General features: G+C 40.6%; 2 protein-coding genes across 7 annotated transcripts in view; both read left to right on the plus strand.

The window, feature by feature from the left end:
- The window catches only part of LOC131427388 (calcineurin-binding protein cabin-1-like), a 1,620,795-nt gene that overhangs the window by 1,578,574 nt on the left and 20,971 nt on the right, over positions 1-21,250 (plus strand). The gene's annotated exons all lie outside the window — the stretch shown is intronic.
- The window catches only part of LOC131427393 (uncharacterized), a 341,222-nt gene continuing 322,837 nt past the window's right edge, over positions 2,866-21,250 (plus strand). The window contains exon 1 of the mRNA XM_058590548.1: positions 2,866-3,197. The gene's annotated coding sequence lies outside the window, so the exon portion shown is untranslated. The remainder of the gene's footprint in view (positions 3,198-21,250) is intronic.

A 21,250-nucleotide genomic window follows, 5' to 3' on the forward strand; every position in this document is an offset into this window, starting at 1 on the left:
TATCATTCATCGTGAGCTCTGGTGTTCCTCAGGGAAGCCATCTAGGACCATTCATATTTCTGCTATATCCAAATGATCTGAATTTCGCAATGCAATGCATGAAGCTATCATTCGCCGACGATTTCAAACTGTTTCATCTCATCAAATATCTGAAAGACTCAAACTTCTTGCAGTCACAGTTGGATGTATTTTCTAACTGGTGCAACGTCAACAGAATGGTTATCAACGCCTTCAAATGCTTCGTTATCTCCTTCTCTCGTAAACGAACCACGATCATGTATGATTACACTATTTCGCAAGCTGTACTAAAACGGGAGACATCAATTAAGGATCTAGGAGTGTTATTGGATTCAAAACATAGTTTCAAAGATCACATAGAATATACCCTCTCTAAAGCATTAAAGATGCTAGGATTCATCTTTCGCGTCTCAAAAAATTTCAATAACATATACTGCCTGAAATCGTTATATTGCGCTCTAGTTCGCGAGTATGCTGTTGTTGTTTGAGCACCATATTATCAAACAGATAAGCTACGCATTGAAACTGTTCAGTGCAAGTTCATTCGTTTTGCTTTGCGTCGCCTGCCCTGGAGAGATCCATTTAATCTTCCAAGCTACGAAAATCGTTGTAGACATACACTTCGATTTGCTATCTGTCCGCCGTGATACACAAAAAGCTGTTTTCGTCACGGACCTCATCCAATCTCGAATTGATAGTGCAGATCTCCTACAACAGCTAAGTTTTGACATTCTTCGGCGTAATTTGCGGTTCAATCCCTTTCTCAGAATTCCTCGTGCTAGAACTAACTATGGGTTCATTGAACCGTTTTCGAGTATATGTCGCGTATTCAATACTTGCTCTGATGGATTTAATTTCAATTTATCTCGTAACGCCATTAAAACCCGTTTTCTCCAAATATTTTTCCGCTAGTTTTATTAGGATAATTAGTCAATATGAATAGTTGTTAGTTAGCTTTGTAGTTTAAATAAGGGTAATTTAAGATTTCGTTATGTATCATTTGGTCAAATGTTATTTGTTGATACAAAAGATGAGAAGGTTTTATGCCTGCTGGAGAAGGAGAACCAAAATCTCAGCTCCAGCACGCTTTTCCCTTGCTCCTAAATAAACAAATAAATAAATTAACAGATGGATGAAAAAGAGATGACCAAGATAAATACTTTAAATTGACCCCACAAATTTCCAAAAGCAGTCCTCGGGGATTGTTGTTTATCATTGAATATTAAGACTTATGTGTACTGGAGACGTTTAAAATTTAATAGCAAATCCTTAGGGATTATCGAAAGTAATAAACTAATTTTCAACGGTTGTCCATAACCTACTTCACCGCTAGTGATATTACTTAGTCGTGTTTGATGAATGTTCGTAGCAGGATAATGACAGGATCAATTTTCGATTAACGAATTAGCGATAAAATGAAAAATACTTGGACATTCGAAAGTTCAAGTTACCCTTTTATTAAATATTGTGTCCATTAACTTTGACATGAACGCTATATTCGTTCAAGAATTGTATCAAAAGGCCTCTCATTCGTCGAGCCACGGTTTGCTCGACGGGCAGAATTGTATCAAAAGGCTTTTCATTCGTCGAGCCTCGGTTTGCTTAGTATTCAGTCCTGAGAATCAATATTCTGTTCTAGCGGAGTGAACATGAGGAGTGATTATACCAGTATTCTTCTTATCGTTAAAGCCAATGTATAAAACATAGATCTCACAACTAATGGTTCTTACATGCCACGATTTCTCCTTCAGATATGATATTCACGATTCGCATATGGTAATTCGTCAAGTAATCCAAAGTTCGGAAAATGAAATGATTTGACTTAAGCAGCTTACAAATGTCATGAATAGCATCCTAAGCAGACCGTTTTGAAGTAAACCACTCTTGAAAACTTACCCGAATCGGCTGAACAAACTTCAGCATGCTAAATGCCAGGAAAATATTTTCATCTGAACTCATTATTTCAACAGCAGAATCCTAACAGTGATACGTAAAAAATCGTTACATAATTTGATTTGTTCAACTCACGCCCACGATGGCCAACATAATTCATCTAACTACATCTACTGGTAAATGACATTAGAACTTGTGTTTCTGTTTACGGTATAGCTAAAACAGTCATTTGGCAAGTAATGATTTTGATACCCTATTAAGCACGTGTTTCCAAATGACGAATCAATCATGCATGTAAAATCTCCACCCAAATCTACTTGTTGCGCGCCAAACGATTATCCAAAGATCTAGTATTCTTTTCTTCAACGGCGAAATACTGAGCATCTCCTTGCGCGCCAAACATCAATTGTAGATCTAGCAATCATTGACGACTTTTTCAGTGGAAAATTCCATTGTCCATACAAAATAACTTTATTGGTTTTTCCCACTTTTCCGGTAAGTTTTCCTATTTTTTTTATGTACGAACCCGGTGGGGGGTAAAAACTGATCAAACAAAAAAAAAGCATCTCAATCCGTCCATCCGTTCTTACGTGATGCGATTACAATGAATGATCTCTGCATTTTTATATATATAGATATATATATATATATATATATATATATATATATATATATATATATATATATATATATATATATATATATATATATATATATATATATATATATATATATATATATATATATATATATATATATATATATATATATATATATATATATATATATATATATATATATATATATATATATATATATATATATATATATATATATATATATATATATATATACTGAATTGAATTGTTTTATTCCGCTTTCAAGGACATTCCGTATTCTATTGTCTGCATCAGTGCGGTCGAGTGATAGTACGAATTAATCCGTCCTCAATGTCGATTGTCAGCTGTGTAAAGAAGCACTGTGTGGTACCGTTAGCCAGCTGCTATATAGTTATATAGTTAACAAATTCAATGGACAGTGTATAGTGAAAAACGTGCTTAATCCACCTAGCAGTGAGATGATACCTTTTTTTATCAACCGCATTTGTTTGTTGGATGAATATTTTTCGGTGTTTTAGTTCTCATGACATTAATTTAATGACCGTCGTTTCAAGCGGCAATTTAAAGTTCTATTTACTCATTACCCTATAATGTCGAAACTGCAAATCGAATCGGATTTGAATCTAAAAGTGTAATAATCGATTGAACATTCCATGATATGTCGAAGTAAGTTCCACTTTAGAATTTTTCGCCATTATTTACGGTACTTCCAAAACCGGTATTCAGGAACCAGCATAAACGAAAACAATTCATATGACCATAAATTAATATGACGAACAAGTTGCAATAGCTGTGAATTCAACTTTGAAGCTTTTTGGTATTGTCATTTTCTATATCGGCTTGAATTTTAAAAACTCATTACTCTGTAATTCCAGAATCGGAAGCTGGAATCGAATAAAACTCACCTATTCTGTATGGTACCATAAGTATCTAGCCATCTCAGGAGCTGTATAGTTTACATTTGATTCAAACTGTTTGAAAATCAGTATAGTCATCTTTGAGAAATCGTAGCGCGAATTAAATTTTTGGGTACCTACCGAATCGAAAACTGAATACCACTACAACTGAAATATGTTTATTTGGTTATCGACTATCCAAATCTGCAAACCCGATGAGCCTGATTAATTTATGTGAAATAGACATTTTTATATTAATCACCCTGTATCCCCTAAACCGGAGGTTGGATCTGACTGAAAATCAAGATGTTTTATAGGATCTTAGAACTTTTCATTTGAATCTTAGATTATTATTAGATTTCAGTTGAATCTTAGATCGGTTCTGCCATCCAGAGATGGCATTTCACCAGAGTTATACACGCTAGAGTCAGATTTTTACCACACCAAAGATGAAAAAAACGAAGCACCGCACAAAGAGGAAAGGGCACTTCTTCTCAGTGTCGAATAGACAGCATTTGAGTGTGTGCTTGTGGTTAAAGCAGCTGGCGCGAGTGAAACACATTCTCTTCGCATGAATCGCTCACACGTGCTCTCGTCTAAATACACCCAAGTGACCACTGGCGCGTGATTGTGAGCGAACACTTCTGTGAACTTCAATTAATAGAGAGTAGATCTGGCCTTGCTATGAAAAATTTGCAAGGAAAACCGAAAATTTTACGATAAATTGTTTTATTTTGCTGATTTTGCGTGTCCACGCTTCATCTACGAAAACCATACAGCAGAGTGCTCACCGGCGTGTACACCTCTGTGAAAGTATCTGCATCCTCCTCAGAGAATTTATTAGCTAATGCTCTAGCACTTTGGTGCGATTCAGTGGAAGAGGTAAAAGGAAATAAACAAACGCACTCATGATGCGTGCACACTTACACAACAGCGGTGTATAAATGTGAAAGAGAAGAGCTCTCGTTGAAGTTGTCAGTGCGAGGGGAGAAATTTTGCTTGCTCTTCGTCACACAGAGGAGATAGACATCTCTGCTGCCATCTACGATAAAAATGGGTTACACAATTTTAATTTCGTTTCATATTTCATCCTGTAGTTCCGGAATCAGAAATCCGATCCAAACATAATTTAGGAATCTTGTTAAGGACGACTTTTCATATGAATCTGAGTTTGTAGAAAACGGTTAAGTAATCTTCGAGAAAATTGAGTGAAATTATTTGTCACACACGCATTTGCTGATCTCGACGAACTGATGCGAATGGTATATGGGTGTTATGTTCTTCCAACATTTATTGCTATAAGTAATGTTCGATACCGAACGCATAATGTAGGGAAAAAATTACTCCTGTCTTGTCTTTTCCCAAAATGATTGTTTTGTCATACATTCCCGTTCCCATATTCCCCACTGAACTCAACTTTAATCCAATAGCTTGTATCTGTTCCCTAAAATTCACACGCATTGATCATGTCCATTCATGTCCGCACAGGAAAGTCTCCCCATACAAGCATTCTCTGCTAACACGCAATTCGTGTTGTTGTATTGAAAGGGGGTGGGGCTTAATCCTTGCTGAATGAATGCACACGTCGAACTGAAAAATAGTATATAAGAAATCGTTTCACGCACTAAAATTTATTATTGTTGTAACCATTGTACAGTAAACATCGCGAAATAAAATTAAAGAGTTAAACCTGGAATTTCTTTTCTGCCACCGAAAGAACACCATTTGAGGTTTGGTATCCGCTGCTTGAGTGAGAATTCCGATTGCTGTTGCTTTTGAGCCTGTCGCCATCGAGTATAGTTCGTTTCAGCGTTCCGAGTCGCTATCGAACTTCGTCCATCCGTTCTGGAGCACCGCCGAGAGAACCACAAAAATTTGTCTATCGATCCGATCCTCAATCAGACCCTACCCAAGGTAATCTGTTGTGGACACCGGTTCGAACTGTACGGACAATTTTAATTCTCTGGTATGTTGGTGTTAGCCGTAGCGGAATTAGATTGCCCACTGAAGAGATTTGTTCCTGTGCCATTATCCCTACATTGTACGCCGTTCATTGTTTTGGTCCTTCGAACCGGATAGCAGCATCGGTAGCTTGCGATTGCAGCTGGAGTAGTTTTATCCTGCTCTGGTGGAGAAGTGAAATCCGTAAACATTTTGACCAGATTTGAGTCGTTCGCGTTCGAAAGTATAGTCCGCGCGAGAGACTAGTGAACAAGTGGAAACACGTCCGAACAAGTTTCGGCAAGACAGTTAATGGTGAACACCCAAGTGATTGAACATTTAAGACAATAGTGTTTGTGCTTGATTGAACTAAATAAGTGATTGTTTGAATTGAACAGATGTCGTTAATGTACACGCCGCAAAAAAAGTGATAAAATGGTCGAGTTAAAAACACTCGTGCATCTTCGTGGTCAAACCAAGGCAAAAGTGACCAGAATCCGTAAAACCGTCGAAGAAGTGTCGGGTGCTGGCGCTGTGCAGTTCACACTAGCTCAGTTAAAAGTGTATTTAAGAAATTTAGAAGCCCTTTATCAGGAGTATCTAAATTTACACCATCAAATTATTGGACTATCACCGCCTGAAAAGTTAGATGATAATGATGCCACGTATCTCCAATTTGAATCACTGCATACTGAAACTGCAACTATGGTGGAAGCACTCATTCAATCGTCGAGCCCGCAACCAATCTTGCCAACAGGGTCAGCAGTTCTTCCTTCAAGTGTGTATCAACCGCAGATTGTAGTCCAACAGCAACCGCTTCCGATTCCCATTCCTTCGTTCGATGGGAAACCGGAAAATTGGCCGAGATTTCAGCAGGTGTTTTCGGACATCATATCAAAATCCAGAGACTCTGATGCCGTCAAATTGCATCACCTCGAGAGGGCAATTTCTGGCGGTTCCGCAGCCAAACTCATCGATCCAAAAACGCTTAGAGAAGGAAATTACGCCCACGCTTGGGAGCTACTGCTGGACGTATACGAAGATGAAAGGAAAGCAGTGGACTCTCACATCCATGGATTGCTGAGCCTTAAACGCATGCATAAGGAATGCTCCAAGCAAATGAGGGAGCTTTTAAACGAAACAACTCGTCACGTCGAAGGTTTGAGGCTGCTGAAACAGGATCTACAAGGCGTTTCTGAACGTTTTGTCGTCGTCGTTCTATCTGATGCATTCGACACTGAGACAAGGAAACAGTGGGAAGCAACCATTCCTCATAAGCAGATTCCCAAGTATGAAGACACCATTCAATTTTTGAAGGAGCGATGTTCTTTGCTTGAACGTTGCGAATCCAGTCATCCTAAGTCAACATCAACCAAGGATATTAGTCAGAAAATTACTTCAAAACTGCCCCCAGCGAAATCATTTGCTACGATTGCACCCGTTTCTAATAGTAGTGCTACTTGTGAGATTTGTAGTGCGAGCCATCCCAATTATAAGTGCGATAAGTTTCTTGCTTTAACGGTACCCCAACGTAGAGTTAAGGTAAGAGAAATGATTGAGGAAAGGCCATATTTCTTCGAAATGTACGTCCAACAGAACTTGCACGGAGTGTCAAAATAGACACAACACATTGCTACATGAGCCCAAGATAACAAAGCCCAATATAAATCCCGCCGTAAACGATCCAAAATCTGTTACTGATAACTTGAAATCTGATAATCCAAAACCAAAATCAGGAGATTGTCAAGTGATCATTAGTTCTCAATCATCTCCCCAACCCGTAGATGAATCGTCTTTTTCCAATTCAATTCACAAGGTTCGTCGATCGGATAGCACTACTTTACTAACGGCCATGGTTGACGTCTTGGACAGCCATGGAAATCCCCATCCCTGCCGTGCTTTGTGGTTCCCAACCAAATTTAGTTTCCCGTTCCCTTGTTGAGTACTTGGAAATAGAACAGATACCAACTCATGTTGAAGTATTTGGTGCCACCGGTAAAAGATCGGTGTTGGATAAAAAGGCAACACTTAGGTTCCATTCCCGTTGTACTGATTATCATGCTCAAATAGAATGTTTGGTCACCGATGTGGTGACTGGTCCCCTTCCAGGACAAAAATTAGACTATCGGTCTTGGAATATTCCCTCCGGTTTATCTCTTGCCGATCCTGCTTTCCATTCCCCAGGAGAAGTTAGCCTATTAATTGGAATTAAGTTGTTTTTCCATTTAATGCTCCCCGGGCAGATAATATTCGGTAAAAATTTACCAATCCTTAAGGAAACCCGTTTGGGATGGGTTGTTGCTGGCGGTGCTGAAGATCTGCATGAAAATCAGCATTGTTGAACAGCTAATCTCAAACAACTTTCGGAAAGCATCGAAAAATTTTGGAATGTTTAATCGGTCGAACTTGTTGATGCTGTGTCCAAAGAAGAGCAAGAATGTGAGCAAATTTTCCGTTCAACCACAATTCGTAACCACGATGGCACCTATACTGTTCATCTGCCACTTAAGGAAGCCGTTAGCGAATTACAAAATAATCGCTCATTAGCTCTTAAACGTTTCCACATTCTTGAGCATCATTTCAAGAAAAATCCCGATTTGAAAAAGGCTTATACTGATTTCATTAATGAATACAAATTGTTATCCCATTGCAAACAAGTTCTCGAATCCGACGATCTCTCTGGAAAACTTATTCATTATTTGCCACACCACGCAATTCTGAAACCAAGCAGTTCCACCACACGTTTGAGAGTTGTTTTTGATGCTTCGGCTCGAGCAACTGGTCCATCACTAAATGACGTTATGATGATTGGACCCACAGTTCAAGATGATCTTTTCTCCATAATTCTCAGATTAAGAAAACATCGTTTCGCAATAACAGCTGATATTTCTAAAATGTACAGAAGAATCCGTGTTAATGAAAATCATTCCAGCTTACAACGAATTTTCTGGAGGGATAGTCCCGATGACTCCTTACAAATCCTTGAATTGACAACCGTTACCTATGGAACATCTAGCGCCCCATTTTTGGCCACCCGAACATTATTACAATTAGCTAGAGATGAATATCACCGTTTACCATTAGCATCTAAGGCAATTGAAGAAGATTGCTACGTAGATGACGTGGTATCTGGAGCAGATACCATTGAAAAGGCCATTAAACTTCGTTGTGATTTAACAAACTTGTTTGATTCCGGTGGCTTCCCGGTGCATAAATGGTGTGCGAGTGATTCCACTATTCTTGATACTGTTCCTGAAGAAGATCGCGAAAAGTTTCTTGAATTCGAATCTTCTGATATAAAGAAGGTTATCAAAACTCTAGGGCTACTGTGGGACCCTGAAAACGATATTTTTCGTTTCCATTGTGATTTGAAACCAACTTCGTCTATACCAACCAAACGTATTGTTCTTTCTGAGATCTCCCGTCTGTTCGACCCTTTAGGGTTGGTGGCCCCGGTAATAGTTCTGGCGAAGGAAATTATGCAGCGTTTATGGAAAGATGGATTAAGATGGGATGATCCATTAGAAAACGATATATTGCAGTCTTGGCTTTTATTCAGAGAATCTTTGAGTTCGGCGCGTCTGTCTATGGTCCGACAGTCGTATTGTTCTAGCTTGGTTAAAGAAGTCTCCCATTCAACTTGAAGTTTTTGTTCGCAATCGTGTGACAGAGATAAACACCATCACCGAAAGCTTTTTTTGGTCTTATGTACGTTCGGAGGATAATCCAGCCGATATTGTGTCCCGAGGGCAACTCCCGCAGGCTCTTTCGAACAATAATTTATGGTGGAACGGAGCTTGTTTTCTAAAATCCCATCGATACGAAACCTTCTATCCTGATATTCCTCTGGATGCAGAGCTTCCGGAAATCATACAAAATGTGACAATTATGTCTGCCGCAGTTGTTTTACAAGATGTTCCTTTTCTTGTAGCCTACAGTTCGTTTCGGAAATTGCAAAGAGTTATTGCATATGTCCTACGATTTGCAGCTAATTGTAGATCTAGCCATACAAATCGTGTGCATTCCAAAGCGTTGACGGTACTAGAATTACGAAAGTCAATGCTTACTATAGTTGGTTTGATTCAACGGCTTGAAATGTCGGATGAAATTCGTTTGATTTCATCAGGAAAACCTAGTCGCCATCTAGGCACGCTTGATCCAGTGTTTGTGGATGGTTTATTAAGAGTTGGTGGAAGATTAAAAAACTCTCGTCTACCTTATGAAGCCCAACATCAAATATTAGTAACGAGTAAAAATCCAGTTTGGGATTTATTAATCCGAGACATGCATTCAGAAAACCTTCATTTAGGTCCCTCCGGCTTGATGTCACTTTTGCGTAAGAGATTTTGGATAATTAATGCCATATCAACCATTCGTAAAGTGCTAAGAAAATGTATAATCTGTTTCCGATCTCGTCCATAATGTCTTCAACCCATGATGGGTAGTTTACCAGCAGCCCGTGTTGTTCCATCTGATCCATTTTCCAAGACAGGTGTAGATTTTGCCGGACCGATATTTGTGAGGACTGGTCTCCGAAAATTCGTTCGAGTAAAGGCTTACATCTGTATATTCATATGCCTTGCTACCAAAGCCATTCACCTAGAATTGGTTTCTGACTTGTCGTCAGCGGCATTTATAGCTGCTTTGCACCGATTTGTTAGTCGTAGAGGATTAGTAGAAGAAATACACTCCGATCACGGCTCAAATTTCGTTGGTGCCAGATCAGATCTCCATGAACTTTATTTGATGTTTCGCGACGATCAGGCCAAGGGAAAAATAGACCAGTTTTGTTCCGCAAGAGAAATTGTATGGAAATTCATTCCGCCACGATCTCCTAATTTTGGCGGATTGTGGGAGGCTGGTGTGAAAAGTACGAAAACTCATTTGCGTAAGATTCTGTCCAATGCTTGTCTCACGTTTGAAGAATTCTATACTGTTCTCACGCAAATTGAAGCGGTCCTAAATTCGCGCCCACTCATTGCAATATCATCGGACACACATGAACCTTGTGCCTTGACTCCGGGACATTTTCTGATTGGCAGAGAACTAGTTGCTATCCCTGAACCCAGTACTAAAGATATACCTGTTAATTATTTATTCCGATGGAACTATTTGCAGTCTCTTAAAGAACAGTTTTGGAAACGTTGGTCAATCGAGTATCTCAATACACTACAGGCTCGTTCTAAGTGGATAAAAGGTTCCCCCAACGTGGTGCCTGGGCTCATTGTTTTAATAAAGGAAGACAACCTTCCTTCCCAGTCATGGAAATTGGGCAAAATTTTAAATGTGTATCCTGGCAATGATTCTATAGTCAGAGTAGTAGACGTACAAACATCGACTGGGGTATACCGTCGTTCAGTATCCAAACTCGCACCTCTGCCAATTGAAGAGAATGATCAAGCACTCGCATCTACAGATCCACATAGTAGCCCGGCGGGTGAATGTTCGATACCGAACGCATAATGTAGGGAAAAAATTACTCATGTCTTGTCTTTTCCCAAAATGATTGTTTTGTCATACATTCCCGTTCCCATATTCCCCACTGAACTCAAATTTAATCCAATAGCTTGTATCTGTTCCCTAAAATTCACACGCATTGATCATGTCCATTCATGTCCGCACAGGAAAGTCTCCCCATACAAGCATTCTCTGCTAACACGCAATTCGTGTTGTTGTATTGAAAGGGGGTGGGGCTTAATCCTTGCTGAATGAATGCACACGTCGAACTGAAAAATAGTATATAAGAAATCGTTTCACGCACTAAAATTTATTATTGTTGTAACCATTGTACAGTAAACATCGCGAAATAAAATTAAAGAGTTAAACCTGGAATTTCTTTTCTGCCACCGAAAGAACACCATTTGAGGTTTGGTATCCACTGCTTGAGTGAGAATTCCGATTGCTGCTGCTTTTGAGCCTGTCGCCATCGAGTATAGTTCGTTTCAGCGTTCCGAGTCGCTATCGAACTTCGTCCATCCGTTCTGGAGCACCGCCGAGAGAACCACAAAAATTTGTCTATCGATCCGATCCTCAATCAGACCCTACCCAAGGTAATCTGTTGTGGACACCGGTTCGAACTGTACGGACAATTTTAATTCTCTGGTGTGTTGGTGTTAGCCGTAGCGGAATTAGATTGCCCACTGAAGAGATTTGTTCCTGTGCCATTATCCCTACATTGTACGCCGTACAAGTAGTTTAAATCAGTATAGTTATGGAATTGCTATCAACTCGAAAATGTTGCCATCATGTAGTTTACATATGTCATTATCGAACGATTAAGTTGCCAAAAACGAACGGTGCTAAAATTGGTACGATGCAAAATGTCATGAAAAAGGATGCTGTACACAGTCTGTTTGGTACTTAGATATAATTGTATGTAATAGTATGAAAAATCGTGTTTCACGTTGCTTTCACGCATTGCTTTGTCATACAATGCACAAAACTCCTACTGCTGGAATAGGGGAAAAGTCACTTACACAAAAATGTCGATATCTCCGTTGAAGATGGACGGATTTCAACAATCTATGTGGAGACAATGAAAAGTGTCTCTACTGTAAGGAGGGGCCGCATGACCTCTCTGATTGTCCCGCGTACAAATTGCGCCAGGATAAGATGAGGCGTTCACTTAAGCAACATTCACAGCGTTCTTTTGCTGAAATGTTGAAGAGTGCTACGCCTCCAGTAAACCTATACGCTTGTTTGGCAACTGTAGGCTTGTTTGGCAACTGACGAGAGCGAATATGATGACCCCCTCGAAGGTACATCTTCGGCTGTCCCTCTTAGCTCATCATACAGAAAGAGAAGAAATAAATCTTTTCAAAAGCTCCCTAGTAAGGGTTCGAAGGTGTCCTCTGACGGGTCTCGAAAAATTACAACAACTGGTAGTGATGGCAAAAAACCAGAGAAAAAAGCTCCAGGCCTTGGAAAATTAAATTCCGAGCAAGAATTTCCATCTCTTCCTGGGACTTCAAAACCCCCGAAAGTCCCTAAAGATCAGTCAGAAAATTTACCAAATACTGGGTTTGTTAAATTCTCTGATATTGTGGACTGGATCATGTCTACTTTCAATATTTCAGAACCTCTTAAAAGCCTGATAATGGCTTTTATTCCTACAGTTAAGCCATTTTTGATGCAGTTGACTGCGAAATGGCCCCTTCTTTCAGCGATTGTATCCTTCGATGGCTAAGTCACCCAAAAAGGTCACGGATACAATCACTGTTATACAGTGGAATTGTAGAAGTATACTCCCAAGAATAGATCCTTCCAAATTTTCAAACTTGGCTAACTTATGAAATACCCTTAAACTTTCACGATTTTAACATTATTCGTCTGGATCGAGATAATCCCTATGGAGGAGTACTTTTGGGGATCAAAAAGTGCTATTCTTTCTATCGCATTAACCTCCCCTCGATACCAAGTATTGAAGTTGTCGCATGTCATGTTACAATCAAAGGCAAGGGCCTTTGCATTGCTTCCATCTACATTCCCCCAAGAGCCTCGGTTGGATATCAGCGGCTCAATGATATCAGTACACGTTTTTGGCTGGCTTGATTCTCGACTCCGCGATTCAAGCTCAGACGAAACGTGTACCCGGCGTGAAAATCCGTCTTCCAAACCCCTGGTAGGACAAAGAGTGCTCAGAACTAAACGCGAAGAGGGCTTCATCATTTATCGAGTTTAGGAAAAACGGAACACTTGATAATTATAGAAACTATGCGGCATCAGACGCTAAATTGAAAAGCATAATTAAAGCGAAGAAAAGCAGTTATTGGCGTCGATTCGTAGACGAATTATCGAGAGAAGCATCAATGAGCACTCTTTGGAACACGGCCCGACGAATGCGTATCCATAACACCACGAACGAAAATGAAGAATATTCTGATCGCTGGATATACGATTGCTCGATGGTTTTCACGACAACTTTCAACTTTTTCGCTCGACAACTTTTGCTATCTGGATAACGTCCGAGTAGTACTTAGCCAGCTCACTTAATATTTGCATCAAATTGAGTGATTGTTCTCTTTTGGACCGGAAGTATACCACATAGGGCCCCGTAGATCCGGTTGGCCACACGCGTGTGCGAGAGGGGTTATCAGGGGAAGATAAATTATCCAGGAATTCTATGCCATCCATTTTTATGGAGAGATTATCAATTGAGGGAGGACGCCCTCCCCCCTCGTTCATAGTAAAGTAAACAAACGCTTTATTGAGATATATTGAGATAAATGATAGAATGATAAAAACAAAACACAATTGGATTATACTTAGCTAGACACCACTAATCCAGTTCAAGGTCAGCAAGATGATTGTCTCTGCTGCTAGTGTGCGGAACCTTCGCACGGGAACAATCACTAGCACCGCAAACAAAGTGCTAACCCTCTTGGATACACAATAGAATAACGGCAGTTTTTGATGATAGGCACCGTCTGATCACTATTATACTAGTCTGGTAAACTATCGAATGTGTGAGAAAAAAAACCTTTAGCAAGGAAAAACACACACGGCACTTCTTAAGAGCACGAAATAACGTCCGATCGATCGGAGAGATGTGGTACGAATGGCAAATCAGATCGTTCGCCATGATGCCTTTACGAGGAATTACCGCGTTTACATACCAGCTCGGGAAGTGGAGATTGACGGCGTGGGTAGTGAGGCGAGTTTGACCTGCGAATGCCTTCTGAAGAGTGGGTTGGCTGTTTCAGAGATCCTGCTCTTCAGAATGTAAAAATACTGGACTGCAAGCAATTGCGTTCAGTAAAAATTGCAGAAGATAAGACAAAAACTTATTCTTCATCAGACTCATTTCGGGTAACTTTCACTGGATCTGCTCTTCCCAATTACGTCCTTCTGGGCAAGGTTCGCTTACCTGTACGCTTATTTGTACCGCGGGTAATGAATTGTACCAATTGCAAGCAGCTGGGTCACACAGCACCTACTGCGGCAATAAGCAAAGATGCATTAAATGTGGAGGGGAACATGCAGACGAATCATGTGGCAAAAAAGCTTCAAAGTGTCTTTACTGTGGGGAAAACCCACATGAATTGAATTCATGTCCCGCGTACAAACTGCGCGAAGAAAAATTGAAGCAATCTCTTAAAGAACGTTCCAAACGAACTTTCGCAGAGATGCTGAAGAACACCATGCCACCTGTCGAATCGATGAATCTCATTGATTGTTTGCCTACCGACGAGAATGATTCCGATGACCCTCAAGAGGGATCATCCTTTACTATGCCTAGCGGTTCTAAGAAAAGAAGGACGATCTCATCTCCTAAACTGCCTTGTGAATGCCCAAGGATATCCATTGCGGGGATCAAAAAAATTACAAATAGTCGAAGTGCTTCCCAAAAACCGAAGCAAAAGGCTCCTGGTCTAGCGAACTTAGCATCAGACAAGAGTTTCCTGCACTTCCCGGTACACCAAAAACCCCGAGTACCCCTAAAATGCAAACTGAGAATAAATCAAGTGCTGAAATATTGAAATTCTCTAACATTGTGGACTGGATTCTTAGATCCTTCAATGTCACTGATCCTCTCAAGAGTCTGTTGATGACATTTATGCCAACAATTAAAACATTTTTGAAGCAGTTGACTGCAAAATGGCTCCTTCTTTCAGAGATTGTATCCTTTGATGGCTAATACATCGAACGAGGTTAAGGATGCAATCACTGTACTACAGTGGAATAGCAGAAGTATCCTCCCGAAAATTGATTCCTTCAAAGTTCTTTTAAATAGTTTAAAATGCGACGCATTTGCTTTGTGTGAAACCTGCCTGACCTCAAATGTAACCCTCAACTTCCACGATTTTAACATAATTCGCCTGGATCGATATGATCCCTACGGAGGAGTACTTTTGGGGATCAAAAAGTGTTATTCCTTCTTTCGAATTAACCTCCGGTACCAGGTATTGAAGTTGTCACATGTCATGTTACAATCGAAGGCAAAGACCTTTGCATTGCTTCGATCTATATTACTCCAAGGGCCTCGATTGGATTGCAAGTGGAAGGTGATCCCTGATCCCCACGGTAGCGATCATCAACCTATCGTAATTTCAATCACCTGCGGATTACGACCATCGGAGACAATCAATGTTTCGTATGACCTCATACGAAATATTGATTGGAAAGAATACGCTTATTCGATGTCTGAGAAACTCAAAACAACACAAGAACTTCCTCCGGAGGAAGAGTACACGTTTTTGGCTGGCTTGATTATCGACTCCGCGATTCAAGCTCAGACGAAACGTGTACCCGGCGCGAATACTAACATTCGTCCTCCCAACCCGTGGTGGGAGAAAGAGTGCTCATCATTGAACGCGGAAAGATCTTTAGCATTCAAAAAGTTCAGAAAATCTTTGATCATTCAAACGTTAAATTTGATATTATCACATATCGTAATCCAAAATCTACAAACTGGGACCTCTATGAAGAGGGCTTGGCGACTAGATTTACGGGTACCAACCAACAATTTAAACCCCAATTGATTTGGAAAATGTTGTCGACGAGACAAATTCACTCATAGTTGCAGCATATGAAGAGGCTTGTCCACTTCGGATTGTGCGAGCTACTAGAAGAACTCCTTGGTGGAATGCTGAACTTTCTAGACTAAGGAAACTATGCAGAAGAGCTTGGAACCACCGACGCAGAGATGGGTCGGAGGCATTCGTGTCGGCTCGAAGGGCTTACAAAAACGCTCTTCTATCGCCTGAGCGAAGTGGTTGGAAAAGCCTCTGCACAAATGTCTCTAGTCTCAACGAGGCTAGCAGATTAAATAAGTTACATTCGAAGTCTAAGGACTTTAATGTCAGTTTCTTAAGAACTTCAGATGGTAAACACTTGTCTGAAGAAGGTGATGTACTTCACTATCTTTTTAACTACACTACAACCCTGTTACATGATGTTGTGTACACAAAAGCAATCTGGCTTGGGAGTTTTCCTAGATATTGAAGGTGCCTTTGATAACGTGTCTTTCAATTCAATTCTGGAAGCAGCCCGTGGTCATGGCATACCTTCAAGTTTCGCAAATTGGATACATGCAATGCTTAGCAATCGACTTCTTTGTTCATCGCTTCGGCAAGCAGAGATTAGAAAGCTCAGTGTCTGTGGGTGTCCTCAAGGTGGTGTACTATCCCCACTTTTATGAAACCTAGTCGCTGATGGTTTTTTTTAACGAAACTTAATAATCCTGGATTTCCGACTTATGGTTTTGCCGACGATTATCATATATTGCTGGCCGGTATAAGCATTAACACTCTCTTTGATTTAATGCAGCAAGCCCTGCGGTCTGTTGAGCAATGGTGTTGTCAGGTTGGATTATCTTTAAATCCGGGCAAAATATCAATTGTGCTTTTCACTCATCGTAGGATAATAACAGGAGCTCGTCCGTTACAGTTCTTCGGTTCAGAGGTCACTGTGGTCGATCAAGTTAAATACGTCGGGGTTATTTTTGATTCAAAACTGAATTGGTCTTCTCACATTGACTTCAGGATTAAAAGAGCTTGCATGGGTTCCGGCCAATCCAGACGAGCTTTTGGAAAATCATGGGGACTCAAACCCAGATATATTCATTGGATCTACACAACTATTGTTAGACCAATTTTGGCATATGGATGTCTTGTATGGTGGCAGAAAGGAGAAGTCGCGACAGTTCAGTCAAAGATAAATCATCTCCAAAGGATGGTCATAATGGCGATGACAGGAGCATTCACGACAACTCCTACTGCTGCTCTAGAGGCGCTACTGTGTATTAAACCACTACATGTGTTCCTAAAACAAGAAGCATTATCTTGTGCATACCGTCTTAGGGTTACAGGGCTTTGTAACAGTAACCCATTAGATTATGCTACTAGCCACACTCGCTTGTGGTCTCAAATGGTTACGTGGGATGAGTATTTACTCGCGTTGGTCCTAAACCAGCTTTACCACTTTCAACTAGTTGGATAAAGCACAAGATTCGTTCTTGGGCTGCATTCAAGCATGCCAGCTACTGGCGCAGCTTGCAAACTTGCGCTCAGACAAAAGCATTTCTACCAGATTTAAATCTGAAAATGTCAAAGTGTCTACTGCATTTCTCCAAGTATCATTGCAGTATTCTGAGCAGAGCTCTGACTGGACATTGCAAACTCAATTATCACATGGCTACTATTCAACAAGCTGAGTATTATTCGTGTGATTTGTGTGAATGCGATTATGGTACTTCATATCATCTGATATGTAGCTGTCCCGCATTGACGCAGCTACGTATCCGGGTTTTAGGTTCTCCATACATGGTGGAGTCTGTGTATGATATTCTCTCGTTTCTCACCAAATGTGATAAAGAGCTATAGTCAGAAGGGTTCATCGTTCTTCCTGGAGTGAATGAATCCCTTCTGTATTCACCTTAAATAGGGTTTAGCAGATTGTTTGGCATCCTTTGGGGGTACCGAATTTACTTCTGCTCGTACATACTACGAGTCGTTCTGCATTCTTCCGGGAGTGCAGAATGGTGTCGCTTTTGTAAGATCTCTAAATCCTCTCGGGAGTTGGAGGTTTTATTAACAGCAAACTGTTCGGAACCTCGTAGAGGTTCAGAATTTACTTCTGCTTCCACTAAATGTGATCCTCAGCAGATTGTTCAGCATCCCTTAGGGGTGCAGAATTTACTTCTGCTTTTATGTGTTTTGTGTCGTCAATTTTTCCCATCCTCCTAGTCCAACCCTTACCATTTCCTTTCCTTTCCCTCTTATATATCGGAAAAATGATGCTAAAAACAAATTGATGGCAAGGCACAAATCTCCAAATATCAAGGGGAACGTGCCATTTGAGCCAATTTGTTCTGATTCCTGAACATTCGTCCTCCCAACCCGTGGTGGGACAAAGCGTGCTCATCATTGAACGCGGAAAGATCTTTATGAATCAAAAAGTTCAGAAAATATGGAACACCTGATAATTATCGCAATTACGCGGCGCTAGGTAAGCAAATGAAGAACTTAGTTAAATCAAAAAAACTAGGTTACTGGCGACAGTTTGTTGACGGATTAACAAAAAAACATCGATGAGCACTCAATGAGCGCAACAAAAACACCATGAACGAAAGCGAGGAATATTCTAACCGCTGGATATTCGATTTCGCTAAAAAAGTATGTGCTGATTCTGTTCCGGAACAGACGATCATGCGCGTCGCCTCATCATACAGAAACGAAACACCTTTTTCGATGGTAGAGTTCTCACTTGCGCTCTTGTCGTGTAACAAAAATGCTCCAGGGTTAGACAAAATCAAATTCAACTTGTTGAAAATTTTGCCTGACTCTGCTAAAAGACGCTTATTGAATTTATTCAACAGGCTTCTTGAGGATAATATTGTCCCACATGACTGGAGACAAGTAACAGTTATAGCCATTCAAAACCAGGAAAACCAGCCTCCGATCACAATTCGTATCGGCCGATTGCTGCTTTCTTGTATCCGGAAATTGTTCGAAAAAATGATTCTGTTTCGTCTAGACAATTGGGTCGAGTCTAATGGCTTACTTTCAAATACACAATTTGGTTTCCACAGGGGCAAAGGAACGAACGATTGTCTTGCGTTGCTCTCAACCGAAATTCAAATGGCATTTGCTCGTAGAGAACAAATGGCATAAGTTTTTTTTAGACATCAAGGGGGCTTTTGACTCAGTTTCAATTAACATCCTATCTGAGAAGTTGCATCAGCATGGTCTTTCACCAATTTTGAATAACTTTTTGTATATTCTATTGTCCGAGAAATACATGTATTTCGCGCATGGTGATTTGTCGACAATACGATTCAGTTACATGGGTTTTCCTTAGGGCTCATGCTTAAGCCCCCTTTTATACAATGTTTACGTAAACAACATTGATGAATGTATCAATACATCTTGCACGCTAAGACAACTTACCGACGACAGCGTTGTGTCTATTATAGGACCCAAAGCTGCCGATCTCCAAGGACCATTACAAGATACCCTCGATAACTTGTCAACAAGGGCTCTTCAAATGGGTATCGAGTTGTCTACGGAGAAAACTGAGCTGGTTGTATTTTCAAGGAAGCGAGAACCAGCACAACTACAGCTTCAACTAGGGGGTGAAAACATAGCTCAGGTCTTCACATTTAAATATCTCGGGGTCTGGTTCGACTCCAAATGCACCTGGGGATGTCATGTTAGGTATCTGAAACAGAAACGCCAGCAAAGAATCAACTTTCTTCGTACAATAACCGGAACTTGGTGGGGTGCCCACCCAGGAGACCTGATTAGGCTGTACCAAACAACGATATTGTCCGTAATGGAATATGGGTGTTTCTGCTTTCGCTCCGCCGCGAATACGCATTTCATTAAGCTGGAAAGAATACAGTATCGTTGTTTGCGTATTGCCTTAGGTTGTATGCAGTCAACTCATGCGATGAGTCTCGAAGTGCTTGCGGGTGTCTTACCGCTGAAAAATCGATTCTGGGATCTCTCATATCGATTGCTTATCCGATGCGACAGCTTGAATCCTATAGTGATTGAAAACTTCGAAAGGCTTATCGAGCTTAATTCACAAACTCGTTTTATGTCCTTGTATTTTGAATACATGGCTCAGAATATTAATCCTTCATCGTACGTTCCCAATCGTGTTCATTTTTCGGATATATCTGATTCTGCTGTGTTTTTCGACACATCCATGAGAGAACAGGTTCGTGGAATTCCGGACCACATACGCCCTCAAGTGGCCCCTAATATATTTCATAATAAATTCAGAACAGTCGACTGGGAAAAGATGTTTTACACTGATGGATCAAATCTCAACGGGTCCACAGGCTTCGGTATCTTCAATAATAACATCACCGTTTCGTTCAAACTCAATGATCCGGCTTCAGTTTACGTCGCAGAATTAGCTGCTATTCAGTATACCCTTGGGAATTGAAACCTTGCCCAAAGACCATTACTTCATTGTCACGGATAGTTTAAGTTCAAAAGAAGCTCTTCGTTCAATGAAGCCAGGAAAGTATCCCCCATATTTTCTGGGGAAAATACGGGAACACTTGAGAACTTTATCTGATCGGTTTTATTTAATATCCATAGTCTGGGTCCCATCGCATTGCTCCATTCCAGGCAATGAAGAGGCAGACGCGTTAGCTAAGGTGGGCGCATTAGAAGGTGAAATTCATGAAAGACCAATTTGCTTCAACGAATTTTTCAGTGTATCTCGTCAAAGAACGCTCGAAAGTTGGCAAACTTCATGGAGTAATGGGGAACTGGGACGATGGTTACACTCCATTATCCCAAAGGTATCGACGAAACCATGGTTCAGAGGGATGAATGTGGGTCGGGATTTCATTCGTGTGATGTACCGGCTCATGTCTAATCATAACACCTTGGATACGCACCTCCGGCGTATCGGGCTTGTGGAGAGTGGTCTCTGCACATGCGATAAGGGTTATCACGACATTGAACATGTTGTCTGGGTATGTACCGAGGTATATCATCCATGGTCCCAGTACGATACGTGTTGGCCCATCGAGACCTTCCCTATATGCTGCTCTTATATCAGTTCATAAAGAACATTAACTTACAAGTCTGATCTGCTGAAGGGTTCCACAACATCCTCCTTCAACCTCGACCCTAACATCCGCTCGAACCTCCCCAACTGTCGTCTGTCCACCATCTTCATCGAAAAACTAACAATATCTTTCTGATGTCACTAATTTTTGCTCCTCCGTCTCTTCACCATCTCGATGTCAACTAATTGGATCTTATCGCTGACCTAAGTAGTTTCGCTTCCTTACTACCCTTAGAGTGAGTATTGTTTCTAGACAAGTGTGTGAGTGTGATACAGAGAGGAGAGGGTGAGAGTAGTCAGGCTAAACTCTCGTGAGTGTCGGTTCGAGTCAGTGTATTTTCCTGGGTTACT

The sequence above is a fragment of the Malaya genurostris genome, chromosome 2 (genome assembly GCF_030247185.1).
Source record: "Malaya genurostris strain Urasoe2022 chromosome 2, Malgen_1.1, whole genome shotgun sequence".
In the NCBI taxonomy this organism is placed as follows: domain Eukaryota; kingdom Metazoa; phylum Arthropoda; class Insecta; order Diptera; family Culicidae; genus Malaya; species Malaya genurostris.